Below are 17,865 nucleotides of genomic sequence, written 5' to 3'. Positions count from 1 at the left end.
AGGTTAATTGGTAACTCTAAATTGTCCGTAGGTGTGAATGTGAGTGTGAATGGTTGTCTGTCTCTATGTGTCAGCCCTGCGATAGTCTGGCGACCTGTCCAGGTGTACCCTGCCTCTCGCCCGATGTCAGCTGGGATAGGCTCCAGCCCCCCCGCGACCCTCAAGAGGATGAAGCAGTTAGATGAATTTAACATTTAGGTTCCACATTTAATATTTAGATTTAACTATTTAATATATTTCTAAGTTAACAAATATTGCTGTAAATGTGGTAAAAGGTGACGTTAAAAAATTCACAACGCTTTTTTAAACATTGTTTGAAGCTAAATGTGGCAAAATGTTGATGTTATTTTCAGCGTGAGCCACTTTACAAACGGCACCCCATACTACAGCATCCAGTACTAGGGCTTATCAAATAAGAAAAACAGAACAATAAAAAACAAGGCATAACTGAAAATGGGCAAATATAATTCTATCCTGAGAAGCGACGAGAAATACTGTTTGTTTGGTTATTTTTAGAGCCTACCTTTAGTTTGAAAAGTTCACCCTCTCCAAGTCTGAACTTTTCTGTCCATCAGAACAGGCTATTCCTCATTGAAAATGACATAAAAACAAAGTATAATGATCACTATAGCATCATACGCTTCAAAACTATTCAAGGTTTTTTCGCCAGAAAAACCAGCATGTTTACTTTTTCCAGCTGGATCAGGGCACGTAGTGGATTGACAATGTGCTGAACACCCGCTTCACATTTCCACCTGAGAAGGAGGTCTTTGTCTCCATGAATAACAGGCTCGCAACAACAGGCAGTTATCTCTGCTCCTGCTCGCTCCTGTATGGTGCTGACCATATGGACCAACGCATCTGCTTTTCTTTGAAGGGGACTGTCCAGAGTCATCTGTTATTTCAGTGGTTCGGGTTGCGCTTCTCCCTCCTTCACTCTGGGCCACAGGACATGCTGCTGCTGCTTGCAGAAGTCAGTGTTTCCTCTGGGATTTTTTTCAGCATCGGGGGTGGCGGGGGGGGGGTGAGACACATCCCTTCACCCCCCACCCCCGTTTGGATGTGAAATACGGAAGTATTTGATTGTGATTAACCGCACGTTTGAATGTTGTCTCTGTGTCAGACTGTCTCTGTCTCTCTTTTTCTCTTTTTGTCTCTCGCTCTCTCTGAAATATTGATATTGATATTATAACTTATCTTCAGCTAATAAAATCTACCTTTTTCTTTTCTCTGATTCGCTGCCCTATTCTTCAAGACGACAGACTCTGACCTGGTGCTCCAGTGATGATGTCACTTTCAAGATCCCACGAATAACATTAATTCCAATAGGAGTAGTGATGCACTGAAATGAAAATTTGTGGCAGAAGCCGAAACCGAATAATATTAAACGCTTGGCCGAATACCGAGTACCGAATACCGAATGCCGTTTTTTAGTTTTTCATTAGTTTTTGCAGATGAACCCCCTCCAGATTAGTGTTGTCACTGTCCCAAAATTGGGACCCACGGTACGATACCAGTGAAAGTATCATGGTTCTGAGTAGTATCACGGTACCACAACGAAAATGAGGCAGATGTGCCTTTTGTCATTTATAAAAAGATAAATCACTTTTCTATAATACATCAGTGATATTTCAATGGAATAAATTACTTATTGACTTAGTCATACTTCAAAAGCAGCATCAATGATTAACATAGGGGGGATCAAAATAAAATAAATAAATGAAATAAAAATCAACCAGCCACCCTCCTCCCCTGACAAGTAAAGAACAGTCCCTAAAGTGCTGTGTGTGTGTGGTTTGTGGACACAAAGGGCTCTAGTTTCGCAGACCGGGCGAGGCTGGGTGTGGCCAGGCGGATTTTGCAAGTTTGGCACACCGTGTGCCTCGCACAGCTACTCCTCTTACCCACCTCCGTCCCTCCTACCTGCGCAAGTCGGAAAGAGGGAGGAGAGAAGGCGTGGAGTGGGTTTTACACACACCCCACCAATCAAATGAGCCCCTCTCCTCGCCCTTAAATGCGCCGCGCGAAGGCGAAATGAGAGTTTACTCAATTCGCCATGGCAGAAGGGAGCAGCAGCAGCGTCAGACGGCCAAACTTCTCCCAGGAGGAAACTGATGTTTTGGTTGGGGAGGTCCAAGCTCGCATATACGGAATATACGGAACTGCGAGCAGACCTCCACGGGCTGATGATGCAAAGGTAGCCTGGGAGGAGGTCACCACAATTGTAAATCAATGCTGCATTTCTCTCGTGCGCACGCGCTCTCTCTTTCTCTCTCGCAGTCTCACTTTGTTTACTTTCTTTTGACTCTTCTAAGATGACAGATGCTGAATATATACTCACTATAATATATAGGTTGGGTTTCCATTACGTGTGCCAAACGTGCTAAACGGTGCCGATCCCCTTTGATCTGACACCAGATGTGACGGGACAGTCAATATAGAGATACATTTATGTGCTGATTGCAGATAGTTGCATTGAATAGTTTTTTTGGGGGTATTTATTACATCATTAATGTGCCTGATATTCTGGAAACCTGCCTGTGAGGTTTTGGTGACGTGTGCGCACTGTCCGCCGGTCAGCCAAACTTCGGCTTACACCGGCTGCGCTCCCCCTGCGCTGACAGTAGATCTGGTTTCAGCTGGCGAGCTTTTAGCGCACCTTCGGCGAAGCCTTTTGGCACGAAACTGTCACTGCGCCAAGCTGGATCTGTCGACACCTCCCCCTGCTGTGGCGCCACACCCATCTCAGCGCACCTCGGTCTGCCAAACTACCAAACTGAGCGCGCCTCGGGTTGCGCTGCTCGAAACTAGCTATGCGTGGGGTTCGCCACCCTGCGCTGTGCCGGGAAACTAGAACCCAATGAGAGAGATGTGAATGGCTTGTTTCTCCTCTGATACACCACATACTGTGTGCTGCCATGGCTCGGCTGTTCAAGTACTTTTGGGCAGTCATGACAACAAGTTATTCACCTGGAACCAGACTTCTCTGTTGCCGGTAAGCCGTTACAATGCGCCGCCGTATTTGACAGGAATACGTATTCCTGTCCATGTCTGTGACCCCCGTTCAACCCACAACCGGCGGGATTTGCCGTTTCGTTTCTGCTGCTGGTTGAAATCTGTACCCGCACAGCATGCTGAATGATTTATTTTGCCCGCACAAAACTATTTTTAGTCGCAAATGCGAGTGCGTTGACGGACAGAGTAAAATATCGCGCCACTGTTGACATTTTACTCCGTCTGTCACCGCACTCTCTTTGATTGTGTTATCAAAACACGCCGCTATTATTCGGCCTTGCTTTTCACTTATTCCACTGAATACCGAATGTGTGTTTTTTTGCAATATTCGGCTGAATGTATTCGGTGCATCCCTAAATAGGAGCCTTCCCCCACTCCCCCCTCCCCCGACCACTGCTCTCCTCACTACATTGGCTTCTGCGCTGTGCAAGTGCACAGATGTCTCAGAGCGGTGGTGGTGCATTTGCAAAATAAATGTTTTGAAGGAGCAGCAGCGGCGGCAATAATTGAATGAAAATGAATGTAGCGGAAACACTGGAAGTTGTGGGGTTTTTGGGGAGGACCAACTCGCTTAATGCGCAACTTAACATGTTTTCTTCTCTTTCTCACGTCCGAGCTGTCACTTTATCAAATGTCTTCTCCCGACAGTTAAGGACAGTTTAAAGAGAAACATTATAGCCCACTATTAGTTTTAAATTGTAATAGTATTAAACTGAAAACTCAACCACACATACATAGGTGCTGGACAAGCACTCATTATTTAGGCATTAAATAAATTATATTTAGTATTATATCAGGCCCCTGTAGGCCTATGTGCGGGGCAAATTTTTTAATGATGGTAATGAAACTGATACCGTTGCTATTTTTAGATACCGCGGGATACCTTATTAGTGTATTATCACCCAACCCTATCACACACAGTACTTTAAATGCAAAGAATGAATTTAGTTTAGTGAAATATTAAAAACCTCAGTTATAAGCAGGAAAATTATATTTAACAGTGTACCAGTGACTTAAAGTGGCAAGCTTACACCTTTCTCAAAGATTTCAGTGCACTAGTAGAATCAATTGTACTGTACCTTTAAACCTTCACAGATGACTCTGAGCATCATTTAAACAGTAAAATGCAAAATTTCCACTTCAAATGCGCACTTTGTCTCAAACACATTCACACTTCAAATAAACAAAATAGTGTCCACCATCAAGGTAGAAATACGCCCGCCAGGAGCCGTTCAGCACTGCGTACCGTCGGACTATGGGATGTCGGACCAATGGGCTGTTGGACCAATGACATGAACCCAAGATGGACAAGCTGGCAACAAAAACAGTCGTGACGATAGCTGAATCCGGGATCTTCTATGTTCCAAATAAAAGTCCAAGGATTGTCTCCTGGTATCCTTCAGCGAGCACACACACATTTCTCCTAGTCAATTGTCTTGTCTAAAAGTCTCTTAACAAGCTCATTCAGAGTTCGTTTTTACTTAAATTAACTTACAACATCAACACATATCAACAATATGCAGCAACATATACAGCTAGTACAGTGCAACATGTGCTACCGTTATTGCTAACGTTATTGCTGTCCAATGCTGACCCTGACAAAGGGAGAAAAAGATAGAGAGACAACATTTTTCAGCAAGAACAGGCTGCAGCACATTATCCTGTCTGCAGAGAAGACCTTCAGCTGCAATCTGCCGTTTCTCGTGGACCTGTACACATTGAGCCTCATTCTGCAAACAAATTCTCAGACCATGAGTATGCACAAATTATGACAGCCTGGCTGTCTTACAAAATATTAAAACTTGCCTTTTAACTAAATGTAAAGCATATTAAAAACACATTCATTAAAAAAAACTTTAATAAAAGTCTTGGAAGTGTTTTTATGGTGGATTTATTTGATTTTATTTTCCTTGTTTTTAGGATTTTAATATAAATGTCATGATAATCTGTTTCCTATGTTAGGCTCTTTTGTTTCATTTTTATGAATGTATTGTGTTAGATTATTTATCATCATTGCTAGTATTTATTATTATCATCACAATCATCGTTGGGTGAAAGTCCTTGCTGGATGTAATCACTTTCACCTTCATTTTTTATCCCACTCGTGCATATTTCCTATAATTGCGGTGAGCCTCTGATACTGGATTATTGCAGCCCATGGAGCTTTTATTTTAAGTAGCAAAAGTGTCTTTTCTGTCCTCCTCCTTGGACTTGGGCAGTGCAGTGCTGTGTCTGTGGTACAGACTGAATGGGAGGAGGTGGCACTCAGCGCTGATAGACAGGCAAATCAGAGAAAACATTATGTCATGATTGTTTCACAGCGGTTCAGCTCTAAACAGTAGACAATAGATAATATTTAATTTTATAACCCAAAAACTAATATCAAATTATTTATGATATGAGCTGTTAAAAGTCTCTAATGAATAAGTCTACAATATAATCATGACCTCTGTATTATATATTAAAAGATGTTCAGAAAAGCCCTCCGAACTGAAACCTGGGGTGTCCCAGAAAGCAACGTTAGTTACAGTAACGTTAGCTAACATTACTACTACGGATACACTACTCGTGTAGAACTCAAGGTCTGTAGCACGCTAACGTCAGCTGTGTAAATCAGCTACACTTTCATTATACAGTAAAAGATGAGGGCCACATGTGAAAAACAAGAAGGAAAGAAAAATAAAAAAGAATACGTACCTTTCTGTGTTGCCTGTGCCGGCTCCAACTCTCCTCCAAACATATCTTCTTCTCGCTCACTCGTCTGTGTCTCGGGTGGAAGCTCAGCACTGCCCCTAGAGGCCTGGAGCACTTCCGTTGTATGAGTGTATATTGTAGTGTAAGATTTAATCATTGATCAGATAAATGCTCATATTACATAAGCTGATTAAGGTTAAAGTTCATATAATGATGTTTTTATGTATCCATGTGTGTCAGAACACTTTTACACAAGTTTATGTATTCAAATATTGAGAACACACACACACCATACTATGTACTGCCTGAAAGTGTAATAATGCACACACACACATACACACACACACACACACATACACACACACACACACACACACACACTAAAGTTATATTGCATGAAGGCACAGGGGACCTTGTAGTAATAGTCCCCAAGTTTCATGTTTTTTAAAAAATAAGGTGAAACAGAGTTCAAACCTAATGGTGGGAGAGTTTGGGGATTTCCAGGATGAGGTAATAAAGATTACACCATTAAAACATGTCCGGGCATGATCTGGACAAAAGCAAAAAGGCCTGCCACCAATAGGTTTGGGCTCAGGAAGGAAGAGCTAAAGGAAAAGGGTGGAGATTCTCTCGAATCTTCACCAGCATAAAAAGGAGAGCTCAGAAAGCAAAACTTCAGGCTCCGGAGCCTGACTCATGAGTTGTATGTGTTGAAGCTTGTGAACACATTAAACTCGACTGTACTGGATTCTATTTGTCTCCAGTGTTTCTCTAAGTGTTAGCCAACTGAACCTAAACTACTAAAGTTAACACAGAGGACGATTTTGAAGAGAAGGTGAAGACGAAGTCGGGAGCCATCAGGCCCAATTCCAGGCACCGATTTTCGCTTCTACAATATGCAGCGTTTTCTTTTTGCATTTGTTTTCTTTTTTGCAGCGCATTTCAGTATGCAGCACATTTCTGTATATGCAGCACGTTTCTGTGCAGCAATTTACGGTTGCATTCGTTTTCTCATACGCAGCACGTTTCTCTATATGCAGTGCGTTTCTGTATTTGCAATGCGTTTCTCTGTTTGCATTGCGTTTGTCCTTGTCAGCCACCGTAAAAAACCCATAGACATATTTAAAATAACTTCCCTTCTTTTTAATCCACAGCCTTGTATTGAATTACTCTCACAATAGAGACAGAGCGCAAGGCGTCATAATCTGAAAGCCACGCCCCCCAAAGGGGAAACAAGGCCCGCTTTCCCCTCACACTTTCCCCCTCCGTTTCCAGCCTGTTGAGTTTTCCCTAAGTCCAAATGCCGAAATGTTGCTGTGTGGCGGGCTGCACGGCCAATAAAAACCCAGAGCTTAGCTTTTATCAGCTGCCGAGCAGAAAAACGTAACCTTGTAGAAGACAAAAGTGGATACAGGCAATAAAATGTGAGGCTTCAACAGGGAAGAAATTGTGGGATCCTGACACTCGGTATGCCTATGTCTGCAGCAAACACTTTGTCAGACCCTCCAAATGTATTTTTTAGAGTAACAGTTAACTGTTATACTAAAGCATTGACAGTATGAATTAGGGCTGCCACGATTAGTCAACTAATCGATGACTAATTGACTATTAAAATAATCGGTGACTATTTTAGTAGTCGACTAATCATTTTTCATAGAAAAGTACTATAAAAGTACCCCAAAATACTCTTACTGCAGCTTCTTACGTTCAGATATTGGCAGCTTTACACACTCTCCCGAGACAGTGAACTAAAACCTTTTGGCGTGAGTATGAAACAAAACATTAGATGACGTAATTTTGGGGTTTGGGCAAGACAGACAGACATTTTTCAACATTTTACAGCCCAGAAACACATTTTTCTAAAATATCACATAGTATCTCACACTTCAGTCACATCTTGAATTAAATCCTCTCTACATATTTTGAGCAGAATGTATTAAAAAGAAATGCATTTATTTGGGTTGAATTAAAGAAACTGTTACATCTGTGAAAACTCGCTTGTGATACATGGGGGGTTACAGTCATACTGCAGCATACAGGTGCAGCGTAACGTGGCAGCCTCTCACAAATAGTGAGGGTGCATGTTCAAAAGAATCTCTGATCAAAGGAGCTCCTGCTGTTAGAGGCAGTCTCATGAGTAAGGTGTGATCACTTCAAAGGATCCAACTACATGCAGGTTGGATCGCTGCCATTACTTGTTTGTTGAAGTTACCTTGTGCAATGTCACTTCTCTGTACTAACCACACAAACAACAGTCTGTCTGCTATTTTCTTTTGGGGGGGTTGATGGATATTGACAGTAAACACGAAGTCAGACTGGTGCGACATTATTGCACACCTGCTCAGGCCCTGAGCCTCAGTACCACATTGGTATCTAAGCAGAGTTCCTTGAAGACTACCTGATTATCTTTCAGATGACCATAGAACAGCTGCTGTTATTTAATATCTTAGTATCTCTGGTTAGTGGCGGCCTGTGTAATGTGTGAATAACTGTCATCAAAACATATGTAAGATAAAAGTCTTATTCTCAGGTCCAAAAGCACAATGCAGTATCACCAGAGGCCTGAACTAAGAAGCCAGTTCAGCTTACCCAGTATATCTTCTCGTTACCTGGTTTGACCAACCTTAACATTGGCTGTCTGGATAACCGGTATTACAAAGCTGGTTATCAACCAGTTCAGTCAACTCTGGGTTTTCCTATCAAACCACATGTTTGTTCATGTGAAAGAGGCAGGGGTGTTAATTGCGAGCGACATCATCAGAACCACGAATGAAGTAGGCTGCTTCATATCATGGTATAAAATGGTTGCGAAAGTGTCTGCAACTGCGAGACAGTTAAATGTCAGTGGCGTGGGAAGTAAATGACAATTTGTAATCTTAAAACACTATCCAAAAATTCAGTCATCCGAGACTTAGATGACATGAGGTACTGAAAACCCTGAGTTAACCCCGATGTTGGAAGGACTTATCCTACCAAGGATGAATCCATGACTTTGAAAAACACCAAGTGTACAGTGGTATCTTCCAAGGTTGCAATCTTTCTAATATAAAACCCACGCTGTGTGTTTCCCTGTTAAGGTGCAGTGGAAGGATGGTAGCAAAAATTAGGAAATGTACTATAAAGGCTTTTTAACATATCCATATTATGCACTGTTGGTTTTCTATGTTTGTCTGACAAAACAGAGTGTGAATGAATTGAATATGGAGAAATTTAAGTTTTGGGATTTCCAATGCCTTAACATTTGAATCTGCCACAGTCTCACAGGGCAATGTGTGCTTAGTTTTTGATCGTGACCTTGACAAGTAGACAATACAATCATATTTTCTATGCTCAGAATAACTTGGTTTAGTACTTTTCTAGAGAACATCATTGGGGTAATATCATTTGTACTAGCTTGTTAGTTGCTGTGATCAGAGAGTTTCCACAGTGCAGCTGGGCCCTCGATGTCAAAGGACATTGACGGAAAGATCCCTCAAAGCAGGCCTCGCTTTGGAAAGCAGAGCTAGATGGTAAACAAACATGGCACCACACTGGTAAGGTAAGACAACACGTTTATATGTCATTTTCTATTAGTTTTCTGACATTTATCCTAACAATATGAGGCGGTCTTTGTGGAAAAAAGCTTGTTTAGTGGACTAACTTTGCACTTGAAGTATGCCCGTTCACTTACGTTTTAGCCGGTCTGGCGCTACTATGCGCCCCAGCTGTATCTAGGCTAACGGCTAACATGCTAACTATTGTTTTTATGTCACTAGTCACTTGAAACAAATTTAGGACGATAGGAGACAGGTTGAAATAAACCGAAATTTCCCTTTAAATGATATGTACAACATGCGGAGGTCAGTGTTAACCTTGAACATGTGAATTTATCTAATTTAGGCTATTTAACGTCATCAAAAAAATATCTACTTTTTGCTACCTACTGTAACAGTTTGTTGTTCTCATGGAAACATTGTTGCTTCTCTGGCGCGGAGTGGTTGAAGCTATATGCTCGTTATATCACAGTTAAGAACCAATCAGATTGCCTGATTTCACCTTTCCGTTTTATAAGTGACAGCAGATATTACTTTGATATTTAAATGTCACAACATTTTTACTGAAACACACTCTCTCTCTTACTTAGGATGCTTTTGATATCCACTGTATTACGGTCAAGAGGGCAAATCATCCTGAAGACTGGAACTGAGTGGGAGATGATGCTGAGTATGGATGACGACACATTTGCACACCATTTCAGAATCATCAAGCCGCAATTCGAATATCTTTGGATGGAATTGCAAGAGAATGGCATAAAAACTGAACACTGTCACGGTCTAGCACCAGTTCGTGTGACAAAGAAGGTGCTGATGTTCCTGTGGTACATGGCCTACCACAACAGCTTCAGAGAGATGTCCGATAAGTTTTGTGTGTCACAGTCAGCAGCTCACAAGACCATCTTAGAAGTGCTCAACATAATGTGTACTATGGGACCAACCTTCATCTCCTGGTCAAATGTATGTGAGAAAGCAGCATCTGCTGCTGCTTTTCACTGGCTCAGTGGCCTCAGTGGTGTCATCGGTGCTATTGATGGGTGTCACATCGGGGAGCAGAGGCCACCCATAAGAGGAGGAGACTACATGAACAGAAAATCATTCTACTCCATCCTCCTTCAAGCAATTGTAGATGAGAGGGGGCAGTTAAGTGATATTTTTTGCAGGACCACCAGGCAGAGTCCATGATGCGAGGATGTTGAAGGCCTCCAGCTTCTTCACAACCTGGCAGGAGAAGATGGGCGAATACTGCTTGCTGGGAGACAGTGCCTACATTGGACAGGCCTTCCCATTCATCATCACGCCTAAGCGTGACACTGGGGCTCTTGCTGCAGCAGACCACCTACAGAACGCCAGGATCAGCCGTGGGACGGTGGTTGTTGAGCAAGCCTTTGGATGGATGAAATGCAAGTGGAGGTGCCTTTGAGACCTGCAGAACAGCCGGGTTGATGTTATGGTGGTGGTCGTAATGGCAGCCTGCTTTCTGCATAATATGTGCATTGGGACCTCAGAAATATGCCAGGACCACCCACATGGCTGCCCAAGGGAGGGAGATGAAAATGAATAGAGAATGTATTATTTATGTATTGTTTTGTTTTTAGAAGAAAAAGTCCAAATTCTCTGATGAAGTTTGGGAGAAAAGCAGACAGGGAGGCTGAATAAGCTTGTAAAGAAGGCTGGCTCTGTGATCGGAGTCAGGATGGACTCTCTGGGGGATGTGGTGGAGAGATGCACAATGAGGATGGTGGAGGCCATCCTGAACAATACGGATCATCCACTTCATAACACCTTGATGGACCAAAGAAACAACGGTGGTGGACGGCTCCTCTCTCTTTGTTGCAGGACAGAGATATACAGAAGATCTTTTGTACCCACAGCCATCAGGCTTCATAACTCGTCGTTAAAACGATGAGCTGACAGACTTTTTTGAATTTCCCTTTGGGGATGAATAAAGTACTTCTTATTCTTATTCTTCAGTGCAGTTTTCAATTAACTGTCATTATTCCTTTAACCCATAATGAAGCAGTCAAGGAAAAAAGGCTCAGATGAACATTCATATAATGGGCTCTAGTTTCCTGGCACAGCGCAGGGTGGCGAACCCCACGCAGAGCTAGTTTTGAGCTCAGTTTGGTAGTTTGGCAGACCGAGGTGCGCTGAGATGGGTGTGGCGGCGCAGCAGGGGGAGGTGTCGACAGATCCAGCTTGGCGCAGTGACAGTTTCGTGCCAAAAGGCTTCGTCGAAGGTGCGCTAAAAGCTCGCCAGCTGAAACCAGATCTACTGTCAGCGCAGCTGGTGTAAGCCAAAGTTTGGCTGACTGGCGGACAGTGCGCACACGTTACCAAAACCTCACAGGCAGGTTTCCAGGATATCAGGCACATTAACAATGCAATAAATACCCCCCAAAAAAAACACTATTCAATGCAACTATCTGCAATCAGCACATAAATGTATCTCTATATTGACTGTCCCGTCACATCTGGTGTCAGATCAAAGGGGATTGGCACCATTTGGCACGTTTGGCACGCGTAATGGAAACCCAACCTGATTTGATTAACACAGCTGCTCTCAGCCAACCACAAACAGCCACAGCATCAGATAGGGAGTATATATTCAGTATCTGCCATCTTAGAAAAGTCAAAAGAAAATAAACAGTGAGACTGCGAGAGAGAAAGAGAGAGCGCGCGCACGAGAGAAACGCAACATTGATTTACAGTTGTGGTGACCTCCTCCCAGGCTACCTTTGCATCATCAGCCCGTGGAGGTCTGCTCGCAGTTCCGTATATTCGGACACTGCGAGCTTGGACCTCCCGGACCAAAACATCAGTTTCCTCCTGGGAGAAGTTTGGCCGTCTGACGCTGCTGCTCTCTTCTGCCATGGCGAATTGAGTAAACTCTCATTTCACCTTCGCGCGGCGCATTTAAGGGCAAGGAGAGGGGTTCATTTGATTGGTGTGATGTGTGTAAAACCCACTCCACACCTTCTCTCCTCCCTCTTTCCGACTTGCGCCGGTAGGAGGGATGGAGGTGGAATAGAGGAGTAGCTGCGCCAGCGCGCACAGTGTGCCAGACTTACAAAATTTGCCTAGCCACACCCAGTTGGCGAAGCACAGGTGCGCTGCGCCTCCGCCACGCCCGGTCTGCGAAACTAGAGGCCAATGACACACAAGAACAAATCAAATATTGTACCAGATATATTAAACTTTAACGGTATATTAATAAAACATGCATCTTACTTTGCTTCATCATACAGATCAAATATAGTTCCAAATATATTAAACTTTTATGGTACAGTAACAAAAGTTGTATCCAAATGTATAAAAAAATTGCTTGACTGGTGCTGGAAGCAAATGGCTCTGTAAACATACAGTAGAACATAGTGCAGTTTATGTGCAAGAAAGAAAATGGCTCATACAATAGAACATACAACAGAATGTAGTTCAAACACTTTATGTGCAAGAAAGAAAATGGCTCTGTAAAAATAGAAAATAGTGCAAACAATGTTTAGGTGCAATTATTTAAAAAGGTGCACTGAATAAACCACATGAAAATTGAACTTAAATTTAACACACCACACCTGGCAGCATTACATTTTTTCCAGGAATTTTGTCATCAGAGCCTCAAAACCCTGCTGTGCAGACTTCAGTTGTGCCATTGTCTCTTGGTGGCGCCGCTGACTGGCCTCTTCTGACTGTCGCAGGAACTTCATCACCTCATCATTCACCAACCTGCGTTTACAGGGGTTGTGTGGGGTGGATGTGGTTGCTTTTGGTCCTGTGTTTCCTATAGGGCTGGATACTGTGTCAGCTAATGCTGTGCTGCTGCTGCTGCTGCTGCTGCTGCGTCCCAGCACCTCACGTCTGTGAATTTCAAGCCCCTCTGATGTCCCAACAACAGGGAACACCACATCATGCTACTCTCCCAGAAAGGCTTCCATTTCAGTATAAAACAGGAAGCGCATGGCTCCCCTCCCTGTTGAGTTATTTTTGTCTTTGACCTTATTGTAGGCATCAACAAGTGTGTTCCATTTTCTGGCCACCTTGTCAGGGCATAACTGTGGTAGAGCACTGAATTGGTTCATTCACTCATTTATTTACTTATAAAGTATTTTGAACATGATTTTGCTGTGTATAAATTATCTGTTTTAGCTCCAGAGTTTCTTGTAGATGTCAAAACTGTGAAACTGTCAAGCTGCTGTTACAACGGTGACAGTGTGGAGAAATAGAGATCTACAACTAAAGTGTTTACTGTAGTTTAGCAGCCCCGTTTTGCCAGCGATATATCTTAAAGACCATCAGTCGAGCCATCAAAACCATGAACGTTACCGTTCTACCGTTGGGTTAGCCGTAGCAACTGTTAGCAATATCAGCTGATAACAACGCTCTATGTGGTATTTTGCACATACAGACAGCGTAGCAACATGCCCACGGATAAAAGTTGAACAGTACTATGGGTATGGCTGACCTAATGTAAAACAAATAAGATGAAGTTGCTATAAAGAGTACTTTAGCAGAGTGTTTACTTACAATGTGTGTGACAGCCATCTTGAATTCGTAAGTTGGGTTGATGCGGTTGCTCCGAGTTTCCAAGTTGGAATTTCTGATCTCCGAGTACAAAATGAACGCACCACAAACAGTAGAGACAGCTCAATCAGGTTGAGTCAAGTGCAACACATTTTCATCAAGATATAGTGACTCAAAATCTGCTGTACCTAATGGTTAAGCAGATTTTCATTGTCTGTTCTCATTGTTCCCATTGTTTATTCAACATTAATTTGAAGCCTTGATCGAAAAAACATTAATTTGAGCAAAAAAGTGTGTGTGGTTGTCTGGGGTCACCAAAGTTTTTCAAATTGGGGTCACGAGCCAAAGAAGGCTGGGAACCACTGGCTTAGAATGTCCAGCTCAAGCTTTTGCCATAAATGTATATTATATTTGTTAAATTCTGTGTTTGCCAGAATGTCAACAATAATCCGACAGTTGCTGCAGCTGCACAGAGATTTATAAATGTGCTCACACAGAACCTCTCAGGGACAACAAGAGCAAGGAAGATAGCAGGAACAGGAATCCTCATCTGTAGATCACGAGATGGCCAGGTTATAGCCTAGATGTCATGGAATTTTATTTTTGTTTTTTATTTATGTTAATTTGAAGGTAATTTCACTAGTTAGTGTTATATATGTACATTTATGATCATGTTTTAAACAAATATATGGGGTTTTTTTTATCATGCAGATCTTTTCCTGGGTTTTTCACAAGGAAAAGTTACCTTAGGAGGCGAAAGATACCGAGTCAAAAGACCTCCTGTGGCACAGCATCTAAAAAAACCTGGAGGCCTTTAGCTTCTATGTATACCCGCTAAACATTAATTCAGAGACAACCCCAACCTTAAGGTGAGAAGCTGCCCATGTTTCACTTCCTCACATCGCCCAAGCTGTGAGTTGCACATGTGCGTGTGGGTGCGCTGCTGATGTTACACGATGTCAATCATATGACACGCCGGGAATCTGACCGGTGTAAGTACCGAAAGTATCCAGGCTGCCAGATTTGTCTGGCTAACTGATAACATCACGCATTATGATTGGCTTTATGGTAGTCACAAATCCTGATTGGTTGTAGCCATTGTTGTGGCTGGAAGTTTGAGGAAATGGTTGTAACATTAGAGAGTTTGAGGAGAGAAATAAAAATAATAAATCGTAAGTTTTGAATTAAGTATTAAAACATTTACCTGACAAGCGGTAAACATTAACAAGATTGGCTCAGTTCGGATTAGCCTTCTTTTAAGTTAGCATTAAGCTAATGGCTAGTGGCTGATAATAAAACAGGTAAAAAGAAGAGAAACGCATAAGACACATAAGAAATTACTGTTAGATCGGCTTGGGGTCAGAGGGCGTTTCACAAATCAATGTTAGTTTGGATAAACTATCCACATATTGAAGAATAGCCTATTAAAACTTTATAAAGTGACATATTAACAGCCTTAGCCTTACAGTGGAAATTAAAACAGATTTAGCCATGCAGGATAGCCACGCCCCCACGCTAGATCATGGCCAAAAGTCTGAAACTGAAAAGAAAAGATCTGAAACTGAAAAGGAAAAATCGGAAAGTGAAAAAGATCTGAAACTGAAAAAAAAATCATAAAGTGAAAAAAAGATTTGAGACTGTAAAAAAAAGATCTGAATCTGAAAAGATAAAACATGCAACTGAAAGAAATAGGATCTCAAATATCTAAATATATGACAGTGAAAAATGAAAATAAATAATGTATTTAAAATAATTACAAGAGTGAATCATAATTATATTTAACCTGAAAAACTTTTTGTACAGTTATTTTTATTTTGAATACATTGATGTATTTTTCAAAATTCAGGATCAAAACTTGAATTTTCAGTTTCAAATTTTCTTTTTTCAAGTACAAAACATTTGGCCCCAATATAGCTCCACACCTACCCAAATATAAACCTAATTAATACCAGTAATTATCTTTTATAAGAAAAATACATTCAAACAGTATAGTCAAACTCCTTTAATGATTCCAGGAGGGTAACAACAAGCAGGAAATGTGCAGAGACGAATTTGGTTGTATTGTTGCATTCATTTACTATTTCCTATTGCCCAGAGACTCAGTAACAATGACACATTGTTACACCAGTGCAGCTTTAATGTGTTTTCAGTTAGGGTTTAATATGTGATTTCACTTTAGTTTGTACAGTTTTTGAAATGTTACTACAACATTAGGACATTTTATTACGTTATTGGTCAAGTTATTACATGATTGGGTTTTATTAAATTTTTGATGAAGTAAATAATAATACCGGCATGTCATTTGTATCGGCGGATATCGGCTTTAAAATAAGATATTTTAGAATCAGAATTGGCCAACATGCTTTTTCTTATTTTGTACAATATATGAATATTACATTCACATAAAAGTATTGTATTTCATGTCTCCATCTGCCCTGGGAAATCAGGATAAGAGTATGCATGCATAATATGATGTTAATTCCCCTACAGAAGAGACGTGATGATCACTAAAAGTAGGTGGGGAAAAAAGTGGACATATCAATGTTGATATTGGTTATTGTTCAAATGAGTTGTTCCATATCAGCATATTGGCAAAAAATCCAATATCATGCATCCTTAAATTTGATTACATTTTCAGGCACTATTACAATTTCAGGAAATTATTACATTACTGGTTACTACAGGGGTATTATGACGCTTGGAGTGTCTAGTTTAAACACCGTACAGGGAAATACATATTAAAATCTTGAGCTCTGTAGGGTTTAATGTTTAAAAAAAACCTTTCTTTTAAAAAGATGTCTGTGAAATTTCTGGCTTTGACAACTTTGTATTTAAAAGCCTCCAGGCTCTAGTTATAAAATGAGTATATGAGAAATGACCACTACATCCACCTCTAGAGTGGTTATATTCTGTACTTTTTTTTGCCTTTGGGCTGAGTCACTATATTCATCAGTTTTATTACTTTTTGCTATATTTTGCTGTATAAAATATTTTTGTTACCATCATCCATTTCATGAAGGGGACATATCGAAATTATGAAAAACATGGTTGTGTTTTATACTACCTTGAGTAGGGCCACCTGAAAAACTGAAGGCCTTTTGAGGATTTGTGCCTGTACTAAATGTGCTAACTGGTATTCACGCTTCACCTTACCTGTTTTGTTTAATAGGCTGTTAATATCTGTTAATATGTATTTGATTTGTACATCTGTGGGGGAAACATGGTTCTTTTCATCACGCTGCCCACACTAACTCATAGAAAGCAGTCACTGAAGAGATGAATAGTGACCTTGGCCTCACCCTGTACACAGGGTGTGTGTGTGTGTGTGTGTGTGTGTGTGTGTGTGTGTGTGTGTGTTGGTCTGTGTTTTTATGGCTGTGGTGGCTTTGTATTCAGCGCTGTATTAAAATGCACAATGTGTGTATGTGTTAGTTAAACATTGTTGAAAATAACTGTGTAAACTCAGGTCTCAGACAATTAAGCAGCTTGTATTGCTTTCAGCAAAACATGAGCCCTTGTTACATTTTAACTGAACATGAAAGAATACAATTAGTGATCACACATTTGCATAAAACATAATACAACAAAACAACCACGGAGAAAGGCTATGGTAAATAACAACAGCTAAAGCACATATGTGAGCAACTGTTTAGGAACGACAAGAATGTTAGCATCCTCAGTTTGTTTCTGATCAAAGCAACAAGTTTTCAGGCTGCCTGGAATTCAGTTCTTCAATGTCATGCTCAAGGGCTCACACAGCTGCAGAGGTAACTCTTGTGTAATCATTTAACAATGTCTGACAGCAGTTCCAAGTAACAAGTCCATACCTTTCAGTGGACACTGTGTCTTTCATTGCAATCAAGGACACCAACGAAACTGTTCAGCTGCAGCTGGGGTTATTGGTTGTTGGTCAAAGTTTGTGAACATCAAATAAATTATTTCAAGGTACACTTCTCCGACTTAACACATCGAGACCGGTCTGCTCATCACAAGGAGTAATATTCAGCCTGAGAAAGCAAGATGTCTCCTGTGGTACTGGAGGAGCGATGTCAAGTTTGAAAAAATAACCATGATGACATAACAGTCATGTCTTTGTGTCAATATA

Source organism: Epinephelus fuscoguttatus, linkage group LG4 (genome assembly GCF_011397635.1).
Source record: "Epinephelus fuscoguttatus linkage group LG4, E.fuscoguttatus.final_Chr_v1".
Lineage (NCBI taxonomy): Eukaryota > Metazoa > Chordata > Actinopteri > Perciformes > Serranidae > Epinephelus > Epinephelus fuscoguttatus.
This window is presented reverse-complemented; position numbering follows the sequence as displayed.